Raw genomic sequence first — 20,486 nt, 5'->3', positions numbered from 1 at the left:
GCACCCACCCCCATGTCTCTGTCCACTGCTGGGAGTCCTCTGCACCCACCCCCATGTCTCTGTCCACTGCTGGTATTCCTCTGCACCCACCCCCATGTCTCTGTCCACTGCTGGGAGTGATGGGCACCCACCCCTCACATGTCCCTGTCCACTGCTGGTATTCCTCTGCACCCACCCCCATGGCTGTTTCCACTGCTGGTATTCCTCTGCTCCAACCCCCATGTCTCTGTCCACTGCTGGGAGTGATGGGCACCCACCCCTCACATGTCCCTGTCCACTGCTGGTATTCCTCTGCACCCACCCCCATGTCTCTGTCCACTGCTGGTGTTGATATGCACCCACCCCCATGTCTCTGTCCACTGCTGGGAGTCCTCTGCACCCACCCCAATGTCTCTGTCCACTGCTGGGAGTGATGGGCACCCACCCCTCACATGTCCCTGTCCACTGCTGGTATTCCTCTGCACCCACCCCCATGTCTCTGTCCACTGCTGGGAGTGATGGGCACCCACCCCTCACATGTCCCTGTCCACTGCTGGTATTCCTCTGCACCCACCCCCATGTCTCTGTCCACTGCTGGTGTTGATATGTGCCCACCGCCATGTCTCTGTCCACTGCTGGGAGTCCTCTGCACCCACCCCCATGTCTGTGTCCACTGCTGGGAGTGATGGGCACCAACCCCTCACATGTCCCTGTCCACTGCTGGTATTCCTCTGCACCCACCCCCATGTCTCTGTCCACTGCTGGTATTCCTCTGCACCCACCCGATGTCTCTGTCCACTGCTGGTGTTGATATGCACCCACCCCCATGTCTCTGTCCACAGCTGAGAGTCCTCTGCACCCACCCCCATGTCTGTGTCCACTGCTGGGAGTGATGGGCACCCACCCCTCACATGTCTCTGTCCACTGCTGGTATTCCTCTGCACCCACCCCCATGTCTGTGTCCACTGCTGGTATTCCTCTGCACCCACCCCCATGTCTCTGTCCACTGCTGGTGTTGATATGCACCGACCCCCATGTCTATGTCCACTGCTGGTATTCCTCTGCAACCACCCACCCACCCACTTGCGCCCTTGCTGTGGTACACTGCTGTCCTGGGCATACACCACCCCCAATTTACAGCTGATGTGCTGCACCAAGCCGTACACCTACATGTGTGTACGCCTTGTATCCATCATGTAATGGGGCTGTAGGGGTACGGGTGGTACGGCCCGTACCCATGCTCTGGGGGCGTGGGTACGGGCCGTACCACCATTGTGGCGGTGCCGTAGGGTTACGCGTGGTACGGCCCGTACCGATGCTCTGGGGGCGTGGGTACAGGCCGTACCACCATAGTGGCGGTGACGTAGGGGTACGCGCGGTACGGCCCGTACCCACGCTCTGGGGGGGCGTGGGTACGGGCCGTACCACCATTGTGGCGGTGACATTGGGGTATGCGTGGTACGGTCTGTACCCACGCTCTGGGGGGCGTGGGTACGGGGCCGTACCAATTTTGTGGCGGTGACGTAGGGGTACGCGTGGTACAGCCCGTACCCATGCTCTGGGGGGCGTGGGTACGGGCCGTACCACCATTGTGGCGGTGACGTAGGGGTACACGTGGTACGGCCCGTACCCATGCTCTGGGGGGCGTGGGTGCGGGCCGTACCACCATTGTGGCGGTGACATAGGGGTACGCGTGGTACGGCCCCTACCCATGCTCTGGGGGCGTACCACCATTGTAGTGTGATGGGTACAAGTCGACGTCCACTTCCGTTGTGGAGGTAGGTAGGGATTGGTGGACACGCCCCCCCCCCCAGTGACCAGAGCCTGGAGGTCATTTCTGTGCAGGACATATGTATATTTGTACTTGGGTGGGGGTAATGTTTCCTGCCCCAGCCCCCCCACCCCCCTTTGCCCCTGGGTGTTGTTCTGACCTTCTGCCGCGTCTGCGTCGGTTTCTGAACACGAGGTCGTAGGCTATGAGGGCCGGGATGACGCGTAGGTTGGGGTCCATCGCTGTCCGTCGCGTACCGGTGCTCCATCTTCGCGTCGTCCTCAATTTCCCGGCAGTTTTTGGCTCCCGTAAAAAATGCTACGTGCGGAGTGACGTAGGCACGAATCGTACTTGCTGGTTCGTAGAACGCTGCCTGACTCCGTCCGGACGTCGCGTACGCGCTGTCCAGATTCAGATTTGTATGTATTTTTTTGCCGGTCTGTGTTTTTTACGATTTGTACGGAAATGGTATTTCTGTACGAATCGTACTTGCGTGTTTGTAAGGTGGTTTTCCCGGGTACGAGTCGGACTGAGAAAACGCTCCGTACCACGGTTCGTACCCGGGTTTTACAGGATCGGAATCGGCACCTTAATGTCAATTAAACCTTTTATTTTCGAGGTTATAGTTCTCATACAGTTATCAAAAGTGAGTGATGGAAAAGCGCCTGGTGCTCACGGGTGTAACACACTGATTAAAGAAAAAAAAACACACAAAAATCACCTCGTGATTATACATACTGCCAAAACAAAGAAATATAAATAATTAATTTGTAGGTTCATGGGGTAAGCTCTACATTTTGACTCTCCACAGATTCGGGATCCTTATCAGGACTGGGCAATAAAGAAAGAAAGCCAGGGAGAAATATTATATATTGACCTTTGTTAGGCTGCCTTTCCTACCTTTCTTAGTTAAATTGTTTTTGAGTGTGCCGTAGTGGACTTTTCTTTGATAAATACCTCTACCAATGTAGCTGGCACTACTCTCTGCGCATGTCTGGCCTAGTATTCCATATTTTATATCCCGGGATTTCCCTGATTTTACTTCACTTTTATGATTTTAGTATTTTTATTTAGTTTTTTTTAAATGTAGGATTTTCCCCCTGATGTTACTATGACCATTTGGAACTCCTTACCCCTTGTATTTTTCTATTCTGTATATGTTTCATTATTGATCTTGTATCGTGCAATGTTTGTGTTAATATCAGGAACATCAACATTAGAAACCGGCCCTGCAGACCATAAAACAGCCCCACAAACAGTAAAATAAAAAGCATTGGCATGGCCAATAGGTCTTGCCTTTGGGACCTTATGAGTGTTTAGCCAGAGATATTGACTTTGCCTATTTCTTTCATCTTTGCTGTACAGAAGTCTGCAGCATGCTGAAAAATTATAATAAAAAAGTGTCAGAAGAACTTTTGTTACCGTATATATGACCAAGAAAGCATTATGTACAACTGAACGACAATATTAAAAAAGTATTAACAATAAATAATGTCTTGAGTTTTTTTTTGTCCTTTCAATGCTGGCAACTTCTATCTGCCTGTCCCAATGGTTGCTGTTATGGTTTTTTTTGTTATGGGGGGGCATAAATAACAGGAGGGTGAAGGCTGGGAAATAGTAACTGTATAACAGTCAGTGAGAGAGAGAGTCAGTTAGTCAGTCAGTGAGAGAGAGAGTGAGTCAGTCAGAGAGTCCGTCAGAGAGTCAGTGAGAGAGTGAGAGTCAGTCAGCCAGTGAGAGAGTCAGTCAGTCAGTGAGAGAGTCAGTCAGTCAGTTAGTGAGAGTCAGTCAGTGAGAGAGTCAGTCAAAGAGAGTGAGAGCCAGTCAGTCAGTTAGAGAGCCAGTGAGCCGAATCAACAATTTTATCTATTTAATCACCATGAGTAAGACACCACTAAATGGATAAAGACAACTGTGATTTTGAGAAGTAACCACTAGGCACTTTAAACTGATAAAGTATACTTAAAACAGGCGACACACAAAACATCTAAAAAAAATAAACTATATTTTGCGGATATGTTTGGAAGCATTAGAAAATGATTTTGGCAGTTTATTTCCTATGGTTGTTTCTACAACCAATTTTTAGTAGAGGATACATGCCTCATGGTAGCATGCAAATGCACTGCCAAAGTCCAACATAAGAAGTATGCAAATATTTAGCAGTAGCGGTTACAAACATGCCACACGTATTTGGAATTCTTTTTACAGATCTGCAAGGTGCAAGGAAGGAAACATTTAAGGCCTACGTATTCTGGTATCCCGAAATCATAACGTTAATGTGGGACCTCTAGGTAGCAGCTGGTCATGAACAAGCTTTTCACAAAAAACCTGATGGCAAAAGGCCTCTACAAAAAACAGGAAATCTAATTCCTATTAGGCAGAGGAAAAAGATGACAGACTACACAATCAGTAACTTATTTGTGTTTTTGATAAATAACAGAAAACGTCTACAATGGAAATGGAATTTTTACGTACTCTACATTTCTATGAAAAAAAGTACTAGGATGAGTTTGACGAGCAATGCAATCGGTCTCATGTTTGTAGAAGTTAGAGCTCTTGGCGTTGAAAGTGACAATATTTTGTACTTCAGTTTTTTTATTTGAGTGATCATATTTGCATAGCGCTATTGCATTTGTATGAGCTCGCGGCACTGGAGAACCAGAAAATGGGCTTTAGATAATGAAGGAGGGGAGAGAAGCGTAATATGCAGCCTGAAAAAAAAAGTAACACCATCCTTGAAAAAGCAAACACTGATAGGGACTGTAAGAGTAAATAAAGCATGGGAAATGTAAGCAGAACAACATAGTTACCTTAATGCTTTTACACTTATTATTTAGAATTTAGTGTTTTTGCATTAAAGGTTAAGTAAGTTCTTACAGAGCCCAGTAAGAGACTACAGGGACCAGCATGCACGGCTAAAGCCAACATAAGCTAATCATGCCAATTACGAGAAGTGAACCAAATGTGATAATAATCGGTAATCCAATGAGACAATGAACTCACATCAACTAACCTTGTAATTAACGAAAAGGCCATTAACAAAACAACACAGGGGACTTTGGTAATGTGGAACTGTAAAAAAAAAAGGGCAAAACGTGGTGCCAAAATGAAACTTTAAAACGGGAAAATTTGTGACAACCCCTATCGACAGAAGCACAAACCTGAGCTGATAGGCAAACAATTAACTGGTTGGCTGCCTGAAAAGAAAACACCATGGATGTTATGTCACTTCCATGCTAATGCACCGCAACCCCCGCAAGGAGAGACCCAAACGAACAAGAAAGCTGATCGTACCACCTGTTTAAATCCTTGTGTGTGCAAATGGAAAGACGTGGTGCTTTTCAAGGTCTGTTAACCGAAACGCCAATGTTTACCCTCGTGTGTAAAATGAAGAGAATAAAGTGAATTGTGGAGCCTCTATAAGTAATCAGTGGCGTCAAGCACCATAAGTGCGCGATCATAAAAACAACAAGACGCATGGCCGCGAGACGTGCTCTGTGGTGGGGGAGGGGGAGGAGCGTTGAAGCGCGAGCTAGCAAGACTGAAAGGCGGAGCGAGGCTCGCACGCTTGTGCACGTAACTGCACGCTCTATGCCTCGCAAAAATCTGTGGTCGGCTTTCTTGAAGCCCAGTAACTAAAAGTCTCGCCAGAGCAGCGCATGCGCTGGCTCAGGCGAGACCTAAAAATGCCCACACTGACCTGTCAGGCCAGCCCCTCGGACACTGCTTGATTGCCTACAGGCCAGTCCCATCCTGGAGTGGGCACCAATGATGAAAAGCCCACCCTGTAATAAAGGCCTCGTTCTTTGTCCCTTTTCTGTCTCTCCCATGTGTCTTTTTTACACGTTATGGAGCTAGAGGCTTGCTCCAGCCTTTCTTTTCTGTGAATATCTGTCTTAAACGTTTTGTGACTGATGCAAACAGGGCTTAATTAACGAGCCGCCTAGTAGAATTCTCTACTTATGAGCACAGAGCTCTGAATTTCTCAGACAGAAGACGTTTGTAGTCTGTGAGTGTGACCCAAAGTTTTTCCTTTGTAATATGATCTTGATGCAGATTCTCTGTAACCAGTAGTGTTTTTGTAGTTAGTTATGAACGATGGTATTAGCTAGGCATTTGACTTTTTGCACTGTATTAATAAACGCATAACTTTCGGTTTATTAATACACTTGCCCCAAATAATGCTTTTTTAGCCTGCATTTTTTTTTATTGCCAAGTCATATGCGGTTAATGTAACATTTGTAGACCAGTAGAAAGTCACGATTTTTTCCTCAGACACCAATGTAGCGGTTTGCTTTGATTGATTGTCATAGTCGGTCATTACTAGATGCTGGCACACACCTCAGCACAATCATTGTGGAGAAGGGGACAGTCCTGTCAGCATAGTGTGCTTAATTTCCGCCTTGTACAGTGAGTTAATTACCCTTAATACTTTAATTTTGGAGGGAAGTTTTAACGGAGCCATATGACGAAATCGATAAAATAGTTCTGATGACTAAATCGGCAGTAATAAGGACTGCAGAATCAGAATGCCCCTTCGTTGCATGACTTCTGATTGGGTTTTGAGACTTATTGTGACTTTATTCACTAGATGACGCTTTGAAACCAGAAGACAAGGAAGTAACACTCTCCTTATTAGATTGAGCCTGCCAGGCAGCACAAGTTGTCTGGGTGCAAAGGACGAGTTTTGTGTCTATCAAAAACTTCTAATGGCGTGCAGCCCACCCACTGCTTACAGTTGATTGGCTTTGTTGTTCCTTGAATTGCTTGTTTCTTGTTCAATGGCTTTCCTTGCCCCATCCTGTCAGGCTTGCTTGTCTCTGGAGCATAGCCTCTTTGCCTTTTGGATTTGCTGACTTCTGACCTTCTATTGCACACTTCTAGAAAAGATTTTTTTCTTTTTACTTAAGCACTTCATGAGAGTGCATGTGTTTTCCAGCTCTCTCCTTCATGCGCGTCTACCCTTCCAAATACCCACACACACCATGTTCTGTGTTGCTGTCTCCCTCATGTTGCAAGCTTTCTTGTGTGTCCTTTTCCTCCCTGCCAAACTCCCTTTCTTCCTTCTTCCTCTCTCTCCCTGTTGCTTTCTCACTTGTTTCTCCCACTGCCCTCGTGTTGCTCTCGCTTGTATTCTATTTTTCCCCTGCCATGCTTCCCCCACCCGCTTCTCACTTGTCTCCCACACCCACTGTCTTTTATTTATTAGGTGGGAGGACCAGGCAGCACATTGTTGATGCCCCCCACCTTAAAAACCAAACAAAAACACGTGCTTTCACGGTATTTGTATTTCCTTTTTAGGTCTCGGCCTGACGTAGGCAGCGCATGCGCTGCATCGTCATGCGAGGCTTCTTGAAATCAATACGATTCCAGAAGTCTCGTCCCAGCTCCGCCTTAACTTTTGATTTGTGCGCGTTGTTTTGTGTCACGAATTGTGCCAAAGGCAGTGCATGATTGCACTGCAGGCATGTCACTCCCTTATTGTTGCCACCCTGTCTCCTTTTATCTACTCCCTGCGGGATTGGATCTTTTACCTGCGGCGTTACACTAGTGCCTTTATTTACTGGGGAACCACCTGTTTACAGGTTACTTACCTGTAAACAGGTGGTTCTCCAGTATTGGTGTCTTTCATAGATTCACATGCTTGAATATTCCCCGTCGTCGGAGTGGGAGTCCCACGGTAAATAATATAGCAATATATACAGTCATAATATATATATATATATACACATATACATAAGTAATCATATAAAAACAGAGATATAAGTAAGTGATAAACATCAAGAATGTCCCTATATGAAATCTCCATAGAGATACATGGAAAGAGAAAAAAAGACATTCGCAGTCTATCTCTGTCATTATGTTAGTCCAAACTACGGCCAATCAGGCGCCAGCTCCTCTCTAGAACCTTCTCCTCAGAGCTCCTCACCTCAGATTTTCGTAGCACCAAAGTGACTTTAGAGTGTATGAGGAGAAGAGTGCCTCTGAAGGGAGGAGGGAGGGTCGCATGTGAATCTATGAAAGACACCAATACTGGAGAACCACCTGTTTACAGGTAAGTAACAATTGTTCTTCTCCAGTATTGGGGTGTCTTTCATAGATTCACATGCTTGAATATAGAATAGCCAGCAGTAACAATTATCATAGTTTACATAGTCATAACAGCACTAAACAATTGTAATGCCAATCAATATCCTTATATATATGATATTACTGAATATCTATATAAGTGTAAATGAACCATTATTTCAACGGTACATGGAAACAATATGGAGGAGGGAAGGAAGAGGCTCACCTTATTTAAAAAGATTGCGAAGCACTGCCTGCACAACTGCAGCATCCTCCTCGTTTAAAGTTGCCAAGCAGTAATGTCCTGTAAATGTATGTCTGCTTGACCACGTAGCTGCTCTGCAGATCTGATGTAAAGGCACTCCAGCAAATAATGCGGTTGAAGAAGACATCGCTCTAGTGGAGTGAGCCCTCACTGGTGACTGAAATGGCTTGTTTGCCTTTTGATGGCAGAAGACGATGGCTGCTGAAACCCAACGTGCAATAGTTGGTTTTGTAACTGGACGTCCCTTGTGATAGCGTCCATAAGCTATGAAGAGTTGATCAGTCTTTCGTAAAGAAGCTGTTCTGCTGATGTAGAACTTTAAACATCGTTTCACATCCAGGGAATGTAATCTCTGCTCCGCAGGAGTTTGAGGATTAGCAAAGAAGGTTTTCAAAATCACTGGTTCGTTAATATGAAAGTCTGAAGGCACCTTCGGCAAGAAAGTTGGATTTGTACGCAACACTACAGAATCTGGTTTGAACTGTAGGAAAGGCGGATTTATGGTAAATGCATGAATGTCACTGACGCGACATGAAGACGTTAGTGCCAGAAGAAGAGCCACCTTCCATGTTAGATACTTCAACTCGACCTTGTGAATAGGTTCAAACGGTGGCCTCATTAGTTGTGCCAATACGATGTTTAGATGCCACAATGGAGGCGGGCGTCTAACAGGAGGAAATTTGCGAAATAACCCTTTGAAGAATTGATGGATAATCCTTGAAGAACAAAGGGACGTCGAACCATCCTGACGGAAACGGGAAATTGCCGCCAGAAAAAACCCTCAAGGTTGCATGAGACAATCCGGAGTTAGCTAAATGCAAGAAGAAAGGTAGCAATTGTTGTGGCGTAGAGTGAAACGGGTGAACCCCATTAGCTGCACACCAGTGGCAGAATCTTTTCCACTTTAATTTGTACGTTTTTACCGTAGAAGGAGCCCTCGCCTGAGCCAAGATGTCTCTACAGTCCTGTGGGATGTCTAAATGGGCAAATTCACAGTGCTCAGGTTCCAAGCTGATAAGCTCAGTGAGGAGGGATTCGGATGACAAATTTTCCCCTTGCTCATTGTAAGTAGATCTGTACGAGGATGTAGAAGGATTGGTTCGCATTAGGAGTAACTCTGAGAACCATGCTTGCCGAGGCCAACTGAGGGCTATTAGAAGTAGATGGCAAGGTTGCCTCCGCATCTTCCACAGGACACGAGGTATGAGTGGGATTGGAGGAAAAGCGTAGGCAAACAGATTGTACCAGTTCATCAAAAGGGCATTGCCCCGTGATCCTTGGTGGGGATGCCAGCTTGCATAATCTCGGCATTTGCGGTTCTCTGGTGTGGCAAAGAGATCCAGCTGTGGACGACCCCATCGTCGAAATATCATCTCTAGAGTTGGCTGATGTAACTCCCATTCGTGGGTCGAGGAGGAGGACCTGCTCAGGGAATCCGCTAGGATATTGGATACCCCCAGTAGATGAACTGCTGCAATCGTGATGTGATGGTTGAGAGACCAATCCCAGATCGACTGGGCTAGTCGAGACAGTTTCGGAGATTTTGTTCCGCCCTGCTTGTTGATGTAGTGCATGCAGGTTGTGTTGTCTGTCTGTATTAGGACTGATTCTCCTTGGATTAAAGGGAGAAAGGATTTGAGAGCCAGAAATATAGCCATGAGCTCCAACGTGTTGATGTGCCAGGCTTTTTGGCATATTGTCCATTTTCCCTTGATTGATAGATCCTCCAAATGAGCACCCCATCCTTCTAGAGAGGCGTCTGTTGTTATTGTCATGTCTGGTACTATTGACAGAAATGAAATGCCTTCCATTAGATTTAACGGTTGTGTCCACCACTTCAGCGCCGCCTTCATCCGATCTGTGACGGTTACGAGATCGTTGAAAGAACCCGTAACCTGACGCCATTGAACATCCAGTTCTTCTTGGATGGGGCGTGTCCGTAACCTGCAATGAGGGATCAATGCAATGCATGATGACGCCATTCCCAGAAATGACTTTAACAGTCTTACAGAAACGGATGTTTTTGATCTGATAAGGGTTACCAGACGGAGAATCCTTGGAAGACGGTCTTGGGAGAGAAATGCCCTTGCTGACACTGTCTCCAAAGTTGCTCCCAGAAAATCCTTGTGATGAGAAGGCTGTAGATGGGACTTCGTGGCATTTATGGAGAGCCCTAAGGCGCGAAACACCTCCTTGCAAAGACGTGTGTGCTGTCGAAGTTGCACTTCCGATTGTGATTTTAGGAGACAGTCGTCCAGATATGGGAAGATCTGGACACCCTGGAGACGTAGGAACGCTACCACAGGGGCTAGCACCTTTGTAAACACTCGCGGGGCCGAGCGTAGGCCGAATGGTAGTACCTTGAACTGGAAATCGTTCCGACCCACTCGAAAAAGAAGAAATTTCCGATGTTGTCGTAGTATGGTGATATGAAAATATGCATCTTGGAGATCGATTGTTGCCATGAAATCTCCTTGTGAGAGTAATCGCAAGATCTCTACAAGCGTCAACATGCGAAAGGATTGTTTCTTCAGAAACCTGTTGAGAGCCCTCAGATCTAGAATGGGCCTCCATTCCCCGTTCTTTTTGGTGATAAGTAAAAATCGGGAATAAAATCCTTTTCCTCTTTGAGATCTTGGTACTACCTCTATAGCTCTTTTGTCTATTAGAAGTTGAACTTGATGTAACAGTTCCTTGATATGAGCCGGTGGTGGTCCGGTAGGTGGTGTGGGTGGAGGGAATTCGGTGAACTCTAAAGTGTGACCTCTTTCTACAATGTCCAAAACCCAACGGTCCCTTGTTATGGAGGACCATTGAGAAGAGTACAGAGAGATTCGACCTCCAATTTTCTGAGACTGATACAAGTCATTGTCTCTTAGGGGTGGAACCCCTATAAGAGGATTTTCCTCTGTAAGTCTTGGAAGACTGCTGTCGAGAGGTTTGCTGTTGGTTATAGGAATAACGGTTGGAACCCTGGTTATATGGTCTATACTGGTTGTTTCCTCGTCGAAAATTAGAGGAAGTGCCGCGTCCGCCGTTTCTAGCCCGACTTTGCGCGAAACGTCGGGCTAGAAACCCTGCGTCAACGATCACTGCACCACCTGATCGTGATGGACGTCGTTTGGACGCCATAGGGCGGAAATTTTCTTCAATGGCTTCCACCACTGTGAGAGCGGCTAATGCTTTAGCCATCTTAGGCCGTTACGACCGTCAAGTATGGGCGGATATATCAACGCTAGTTGAACAACTGCCGGAACCATCGAAGAGTGAAGCCCTAAAGCTACTCCAGGTGGGTGAGAGTACATCTGCAGAGATGATAGACTGTGCAGTTGATATCGCCTGTATGGGATTCCGTCAACTTGCTGGAGCAGCGGTATTACGCAGGCAAGGTTGGTTGTGCTCAACATCCTTTCGTCAGGAAGTACAGGCAAGAATATTGGACATGGCATATGACGGAGAGGCTTTGTTCGGAGATCATGTGGATGAAGCTCTCCAATCGATAAAGAAGGATACGGAGACTGCTCGCTCTCTGGGCACATTACAATTTCGGAAACAGTCCTTTCGGGGTGCACGCGGACGCGGCACCTCCTCTAATTTTCGACGAGGAAACAACCAGCCTTTGCTTGACCAGTAAGACACGCTGGCGCTCCCGAAGGCGACTTGTACTTTTTTTCCAATCTGGGCACCTGTGCCGGAAGACTATTTGGGGTCTTCATAATCTTTTTGCCTTCCTCCCAAATAAATTCGATTATAGGGATTGTATGTGTTTGTTTAAAAGGCTGATTTTTGAAATCGTAAAGGAAACAATCCTCTTCCTTATGTTCCGTTGTCAATTTGAATCTTTGTGCTGCCCTATCCATCAACTGGTGAAAACTTGCAATATCCACCGGTGGTGAGTCACCAGGTATCACTGGAGAGGGAGATGGTGTTTGAGCATGATAATCATCCCACTCCGCCATACCATCATCCTCATCATCATCATCGCCACCATAATCGAGAATCTCACCATCCTCTCTGTCTTGAGGAATTTCTTCTTCTTCTTCAGTAACATGAGAAGGTACTGTCCGAGTTGAAGAATGTCGCAGCAGTAGTGAAGGTGTTACCACAGATGGAATTGGAGCTGGCACCGGTCTTGATGGTACTGATTATCAACGTCGACGGAACCGTCGTCGACGATCTTGATGCTGACGTCGTCGTCAGAGTCACCGTCGACGAGCAGGAAATTGCGGATTTCGTCGTCGGAAGCTTCGTCGACGATGAAGCCAGTTTTTTCCCTGAAAACTGGGAAGTGGAAGCCTCAGCAGCCTGAGAACTATGTCTCGTGGGCGACAAAGCAGTAGTCAAGGAAGAAGAAGTGGCAGATGTCATAGTCAAAGACATTTTCTTCTTTTTCAGAAAAGGAGAAGGTAAATCTTGTATACTTCTGCGCTTTGAGGCTGTGTGGGAACGGCCAGAAGTAAGGCTTTCTACTTCAGAAACCACTTCATCTTTATCCTTAAGTCTCTGGAGCCACAGCAAGAGACGCTCTTCCCTGTCTTTCAGAGTTTTTGTAGAAAAAGTTCTACAGAACTTACATTTAGCCACTTCATGGTCTGGGTAAAGACAGTACATACACTTACTGTGTGGATCTTCTGAGAATAAACGTAGCTTTCCACAAGAAGAACAAGGTCTAAACAAAGACTTCTTACTTGAAGACATGCTGAAGAGAACAAAACTGAGCAGAGCTCAGGGAAACTCCCTTTCACACGACGTGTGGTAGAAAATCTGAGGTGAGGAGCTCTGAGGAGAATGCTCTAGAGAGGAGCTGGCGCCTGATTGGCCGTAGTTTGGACTAACATATTGACAGAGATAGACTGCAAATGTCTTTTTTTCCTCTTTCCATGTATCTCTATGGAGATTTCATATAGGGACATTCTTGATGTTTATCACTTACTTATATCTCTGTTTTTATATGATTACTTATGTATATGTATATATATATATATATATATTATGACTGTATATATTGCTATATTATTTACCGTGGGACTCCCACTCCGACGACGGGGAATATTCAAGCATGTGAATCTATGAAAGACACCCCAATACTGGAGAAGCACTATTTGTTTCCCCTTCCGTCTGTCTCTCTGAGACAAAGCTGCTTGTTTACAGCGGCTGCCTGGCCAATCTGTTTTTCTGTCAGGGTGTGTTTGAGTGCGTGTGTGAGATAGAGAGCATGTTTGTGTTGGCGTCAATGTATGTGTCTCTGGTCTGTGTTGTTCGTGTGAGAAGTGGCGCGATGTCTGTGCGTGGGACGGTAACACATTGCGACCCCTGTGTCTCTTTGTCTGTAGCTGCGTGTTGCCGCCCGATGCCACAGGCCTCCTCTCTGCCATGTCGGTGCCACGGAAGATCTGAATTGGAAGGGCTTAGACATTATTTAAATACCAGGATTAACATGTCGCACATGCCTTCATTTGGGCATAGTTTAAGAAAGAAATCAGTGGATTTACATGTACCGTATAGGACACAGCTGAGCCAGAGTAGGAGGTGTTAAATCAGCGCAGTTAAATAAAACCTCAGTACACACAAGAGATTGGCGTGTTGAAAAAGTCTTCTTTTATGACAAAAGTGCAGCGAGTCCCGACTTGGGACCTGACATGGTCCAGTGACTTGATTGCTCTGGTCTGACCTGGGTTTTACTATATTCCTCCCCTCACCTCACTTGTCCACATAGCGTGATCCTCTGCCATTAACTCTACCTTTCTGAACCTCATTTCTGTCATCAATCTGAATTGGAAGGGCTTAGACATTATTTAAATGCCAGGATTAATGCCCTGATGCCAAACTCAGGTTTAATTGTGCGATCACGAGTTTGCGTAGTGCATAGCTGTGCGATGATGATCCCACTCCAGATGTTTTACCCAGGCAGATTTCAGCATGTCTAATCAAGGGAAAAGGCCTTAAAAAAAATGGAATTTTGCACTTTAAACACCGATTCGGGGTGTGGAGACTCATTTCCAAATCAAAAACTTGGAATAGGAGGTATTAATCATAGAGGATGCATACCTCAGCCCGAGCAGTGTGTTTTTTTACTGGGGAGGGAAATACGGTACGGCCCACTTCTATTAAGGTTGTCAGTGTCTTCAAAGTACTCATTCTCTACTACTCTCTACTGCTCACTCTCTCCTACTCACTACTACTCACTATCTCCTACTCTCTCCTAACTCTCTCCTAACTCTCTACGACTCACTCTCTACTACTCACTCTGTACTACTCTCTACTACTCCCTCTATACTACTCTACTCATTCTCTACTACTCTCTACTACTCACTCTACTACTCACTCTCTACAACTCACTCTCTACTACTCTCTATGACTCACTCTCTACTACTCTCTACTCACTCTCTACTCACTCTCTATGCACTCTCTACTACTCACTCTCTACTACTCTCTACTACTTTACTCTACTCATTCTCTACTACTCTCTACTACTCACTCTACTACTCTACTCTACTCATTCTCTACTACTCTCTACTACTCACTCTCTCCTACTCTCTACTACTCACTCTCTACTACTCACTCTCTACTAATTCTCTACTACTCTACTAATTCTCTGGTAATCACTCCTTACTACTCACTCTCTACTACTCTCTACTACTCTACTCTCTACTAATTCTCTACTACTCACTCCCTACTACTCACGCTCTACTACTCTCTACTGCTCACTCTCTACTACTCTCTACTTCTCTAGTACTCACTCTCTAGTACTCACTCTCTACTACTCTACTCTCTTCTAATTCTCTACTACTCATTCTCTACTACCCACTCTCTACTACTCTAGTACTCACTCTCTACTACTCACTCTTACTTCTCTCTACTCTACTAATCACTCTCTACTAATCACTCTCTACTAATTATCTACTACTCACTCTCTACTACTATCTCTATTACTACTCTACTACTCACTCTCTACTGCTCTCTATTACTTTCTACTTCTCTACTACTCACTCTCTACTACTCTACTCTCTACTAATTCTCTACTACTCACTCTCTACTACTCCCTCTACTACTCACTCTCTACTACTCTACTCTACTCATTCTCTACTACTCTCTACTACTCACTCTCTACTACTCACTCTCTCCTACTCTCTACTACTCACTCTCTACTACTCACTCTGTACTAATCACTCTCTACTACTCACTCTACTAATTCTCTACTACTCACTCTCTACTACTCACTCTCTACTACTCTACTAATAACTCTACTAATAACTCTACTACTCACTCTCTACTACTCACTCTCTACTACTCTAGTACTCACTCTCTACTACTCACTCTCTACTACTCTACTCTCTACTAATTCTCTACTACTCATTCTCTACTACCCACTCTCTACTACTCTAGTACTCACTCTCTACTACTCACTCTTACTTCTCTCTACTCTACTAATCACTCTCTACTAATCACTCTCTACTAATTATCTACTACTCACTCTACTACTATCTCTATTACTACTCTACTACTCACTCTACTGCTCTCTACTACTCACTCTCTACCACTCACTCTACTACTCACTCTCTACTTCTCTCTACTACACACTCTACTCTCTACTACTCACTCTCTACTACTCACTCTCTACTCTCTACCTCTCACCTCTCTACCTCTCACGCTACCTCTCGCTCTACCTCTCTCTCTGCCTCTCTACTACTCTCTACCTCTTCCTCTCTACCTCTCTATTCTGTACCTCTCTAGCTACCTCTCGCTCAACCTCTCTCTCTGCCTCTCTCTCTACTACTCTCTACTCTCTACCTTTCTAGGCGCACACATATGCACATATATATATATATATATATGTATAGATATGCATATGCATTTAAATACATGTATGTGTATATATATGTACATACATATAAACATATATATACATCTGCATATCTATATAAATACAAATATAAATGCATGCATACATATACATAAATGCATACATATGCATGTTATGTACATGAAAGTTTGAAAGACACTAATAAAAGCAAAGCTAAAAAGCCACCTAATTACAAACAGAATTGCTTTAACTTAAACGAGGGCGAGACCTATTGCATTTTCAATGTTTTTATTTTTTGTATTCAAATATGTCTCGGATCGATAATTTAACAAGCATTGAAAATGCAATAAGTCTCGCCTTTGATTAAGTTAAAGCCATTTGCTTAGCTAATTGTATTGTATAGCAAAGCAAATGGCTTAAACTTAATGAAAGGCGAGACCTATTGCATTTTTAATGCTTGTTTTAGTATCCGAAGTGCAATAAAGACAGCTGAATGCATTTAGAGAAGATTCGGAAGTGGATATTTGTGCAGGATTAAGGTGAATGTACTTTATAGTTGCTGTGTGTTTTCGCTCATTGCTTTTATTTGGTGTCATCAGGGACTGTGATATATTGTACTGGATAAAAGTGCAGACAAAGAAGAGGAAATGCTTTCTGCCAGGACTATTTATATAAGAAACGATGATGTCACTCACACTCTATGATGAAATGTGATACTGAACGCGTAGTATGTTAACCTGTTTAACTTTTTTCAACATACAAGCTTCCATGTTTTATAAATGACACACTTTTTTTATATTGCTTTATTAACTTTGCAGCTAGAGTTCACAGTGAAGAAGGTTCATCACAATCTCAGCCTCTGTTTTTAATAATTTAACAGTCGTTTCACGATAGTTGGAGGGATTCCAAATTGGCATGCATTTCAGTTTTGTGTTTGCTTTGTTGCTAATAGTCAACTAAAGATTAACGTAACCTTTTTGAAGCTGAAGTCACAAACTGCAAATCATCGAAGAACTGTAAAGTACGGATTTTTACAACGCAGAGGGCGAATTGTGGAGTTTGAGTTGGTAATTAACACACATGAAGTGGCTGAATTTGTTCATGAGTAATAAGGACAGGAGACAATTGTGGTTTGAAAATAAGTTAGGCACAAGAGACAACCTGTTCCGAGCACAACACCTATAGTTTAGAGATCTCGTCCACAGACTGTACACAAAGCAGGGCAGGACATCCGTTTCACACAGGATGGATCAAACGGTTGCACTGAACTTGCCAGGGCATGAAAACTGTCGGCTCTCACCTGCATTACAGCAGCAGCACGGAGGTTGAGAGATGGACAGCCTGTTTCAGAGGAGAGTGGTTGCGGACATGACAGATCTTCCTCACACACTATTAACTGAGCAAGTCTAAACCTAAACATTGAGGGGGAGGGGGAGATTTTAGGTATAATTATTTATACTGTAGCTGCGTTTTTTAAAAAATATATTTTGCTGTAATCTATGATTCTACATTTCTTTATTTCATCAGTCTTTTTTATCGATTTTATTGGCACACTATCAACCATACAGTGTGTTCTGAGAATACATAGCAGATTTTTTCCTGTAAGGTGTTGGCCGACCCTCATCCTTTGTTCTCTACTCCTGGTGTATGGGTTATTTGTATCCAGGATTTCCCTAGGGATGTGCCCCTGCCACTCCCCTCCAGTGGTGGGACCATAACTTCCGTCTGTGAGAGTTTCATGGTATGTATTGCTTGGAAATATTTCAAATCTATGATATGTTCTCCATGCTCCCCAGATTTTAGCAAACTGTTTTTGGGCACCCCCTTCCCTCGAACACCACCCTTTCCGCTTCCATACATATGTTCATTTCTTCTTTCCACTTAGCAATTGCTGGAGTAAGAGTCTGTCGCCACAATATGTCAAAATCAACTAAGAAAGACACCTGCCTGGATTATATAGTTGTGGGCCTAGAGCAAAGGTTCCTGGATAAGGAAATCACTGCCTGGAGCTGAATCGACAAAATGTTTACATCATGAAATCACAACATAGTTACATAGAAAAATATATTTCTTTTTATTAACAGAGTTTTCAAGGGATTTTTTTTTATACATGTAAAAACATTAAATCATGAGAAAGGAAGGATATACAACGTATTTGGTATACAAAATATTTTTCAATGTCCCACACATCACTAAATTGATACACACATACATTCATTCCATCAACAATCGCACTATCGTATAACGGTCCTTGTGGTACGACTAGCAGATGAGATTATATGGGTGGTTTGCTCATATATCGTCCTGTTGGAAGATAGAGATAATATAGAGTGAGATATGCCAAAAGTTCAAACGCCAACGCGCGTTTCGGTGTCAGACCCAAGACAGGGCCCCACCTTCATCAGGGCGAAGACCGGTAGATAGTGGGGGACATAAACCAAACCTAGGATTAATCAAAAACACACATATAAACAGTGGATACAAATGTAGTTATACAATATCATTGATATTTTTAAACTGTCAACAGTATCAGCTCCAGAAGTGAGTCAATACAAATATCATTAAGCAGTATTTTTGAGAAGGCACCAAGAGTACCAGGAACGTGTATATATTTGAAGGACCTCCAAGATAAAAATAATCAAGACACTATACCATACCCATGTTTGAATGAAAGAAGGAAAGAATCCGTAAAGTTAGACATACCAAGATAGATAGAACCCCACATATATAACACCTGTGTTCAGAGTCTACAAAAAAAATATTTTCATATAGAAACGAGATACGTAAACCTAATTGAAAATACATACTTTAAAAATAAATCCAGGAAGGTATGGATTTATGAATGCATCTTCACTAAATGGGCCTGTATATATTCAAGGAGTTATCTGGCCGCTTGTCCAATCTACAGGGAATTAATCAAGAAAGAATCTATTCAAGTATCCACACTTGATAGTATTAGCCCAAAAAAGCAAGAGAAGAGATCATATTCAGTTAACAAAAACCTACCCAGGCAGCTGGTTAAGGCCTGAGGAGTTCTGTAAAGTATTGGACCCAAGGATCAGGTAGGGTTGGAAGCAGAAAACGGTGCTAGTAAGAAATGGCTCAGGGCTGCGCAGATAGTTCTATGGGATCAAAAAGGCTGATTGAGGAGGAAAGTATAGCATCACATAAGCGAATTCCCAACATAGAGTATTCATCAGGAAACATAAGGGTATTTCAAACATACCTAGGATTTTCGGCAGGGTAGGGAATTAGTGCAACCGGTTTCCACACATATATAGGTTATTCAAAAGCGGTGCCCCGCAGCGCGAGGCATTCGTCAAGATAGTAATTCTCGTATTCGAGGCAGCAGATAATTTCTACATCAAAAGGAGAGAAAATATACAGAAGGCCAAAAATGTCGCTGCATAGCTGCGGAATTCTAAAAGACAATAATGACCTAATAAGATTAAAATGTTGGGCCACAGGAGGTGAACTAGACCATAAGTGGCACAAAAATCCTTAGACCAGGAACAGCGATAACTAGGAAACCAAGTCACAGGGATAGTGAGTTCACGGAATGGCGCGGTCTCCAGGAGAAAAGGGGGGGGGGGTGGGGGGGGAGGAAAGAAAGAAGAGGGAAGGGGAGAAGAAAGGGAGGGGGAGGGTTTCGGATAAAGAGTGGCAAAGGTGGGTTCACGGAAAATCGAAGAAGAGGTTTACAGATAGGGGGGTCAGGAAGGGAGGGGGAAAAAGATCGGGGAAGAAGAAAAAACAAAAGGAGGTGGGAAAATAAGAGATGGAGACGCTTCGCCCTCAATCTATAAGGAGGATTTAAACATCCTTAAACACAAATGTCCCTGTTGAATGGAACTGGCGAGCGAACTAGTTGGGGCACATATAGTCGCGTAGTGAGATATGCAGCTTAACTAACGATAGATGTTCCTCCATATGGCGACAGCCGATCCCAGGTCAGCGAAGCACCAACGTCGTCCTGGATAGATTCCCCGGTGGGTCCCTGCCCTCTTTGAGTATCGCAGACTTCCAGACTGTCCAATCAGAGGACACGCTATACGTCGCCTATAAAAATCGAGGGCGGACTAAAGGTTGGATGAGCGAGAGAGTTCATCAAAATATAGCGCCCATATTGGGACGGTGAACATGGCCTTTGGAAGGTGAACATGGAGGCATATAGGGAAGAATACAGGATCACATATATATGTGAGCTCACATATATTCCGACCGATATTTGTAAACAAAAGGGATCAGACAGAAGTAGTCGCATGTGCGAAATAGAACGCAGGACACGCCAATCAGAAAAAGATAAGAAGTAGGCTGCAAGTTAAATAATCACATTTTCCCATGGGCAGGACTCATTCAGGCCATGGTGGACAGAGTCCAAATAAAAAATCCAAAAGGTCTCTCTCTTTTTCCTAATACGGCTTGGGTCTCTGCCAGGGAGGGTGCGGATATTTTCTAAAATGGACCACTTCAGGTCCGTTTCATTATGGTCTTTATCGAGCCAGTGACTGACCAATGGGGCAGAGACTTTTTTAATGTGAATGTTGGACTTGTTCGCCAATTCTGTATCTGCATTCCCGTCCTGTCTCTCCAATGTA

The 20,486-nt window shown here is 44.3% G+C and overlaps 1 long non-coding RNA gene across 1 annotated transcript; it reads right to left on the bottom strand.

Annotated features, from left to right (window-relative positions):
• Positions 1-18,030: 18,030 nt before the first annotated feature.
• LOC146870204 (uncharacterized) lies at positions 18,031-19,886 on the bottom strand. Its single transcript, XR_014959353.1, has 5 exons — positions 19,802-19,886; positions 19,115-19,247; positions 18,895-19,010; positions 18,696-18,790; positions 18,031-18,331 (listed from the first exon to the last, which is right to left on the bottom strand). It is a non-coding gene; the product is annotated as an uncharacterized LOC146870204 (long non-coding RNA).
• Between the last annotated feature and the right edge of the window lie 600 nt (positions 19,887-20,486).

This window comes from Triturus cristatus, chromosome 1_1 (assembly GCF_964204655.1).
Source record: "Triturus cristatus chromosome 1_1, aTriCri1.1, whole genome shotgun sequence".
NCBI lineage: Eukaryota > Metazoa > Chordata > Amphibia > Caudata > Salamandridae > Triturus > Triturus cristatus.
Note: the sequence above shows the minus strand (reverse complement) of the source record. Positions and strands in the feature narration are given on the sequence as shown.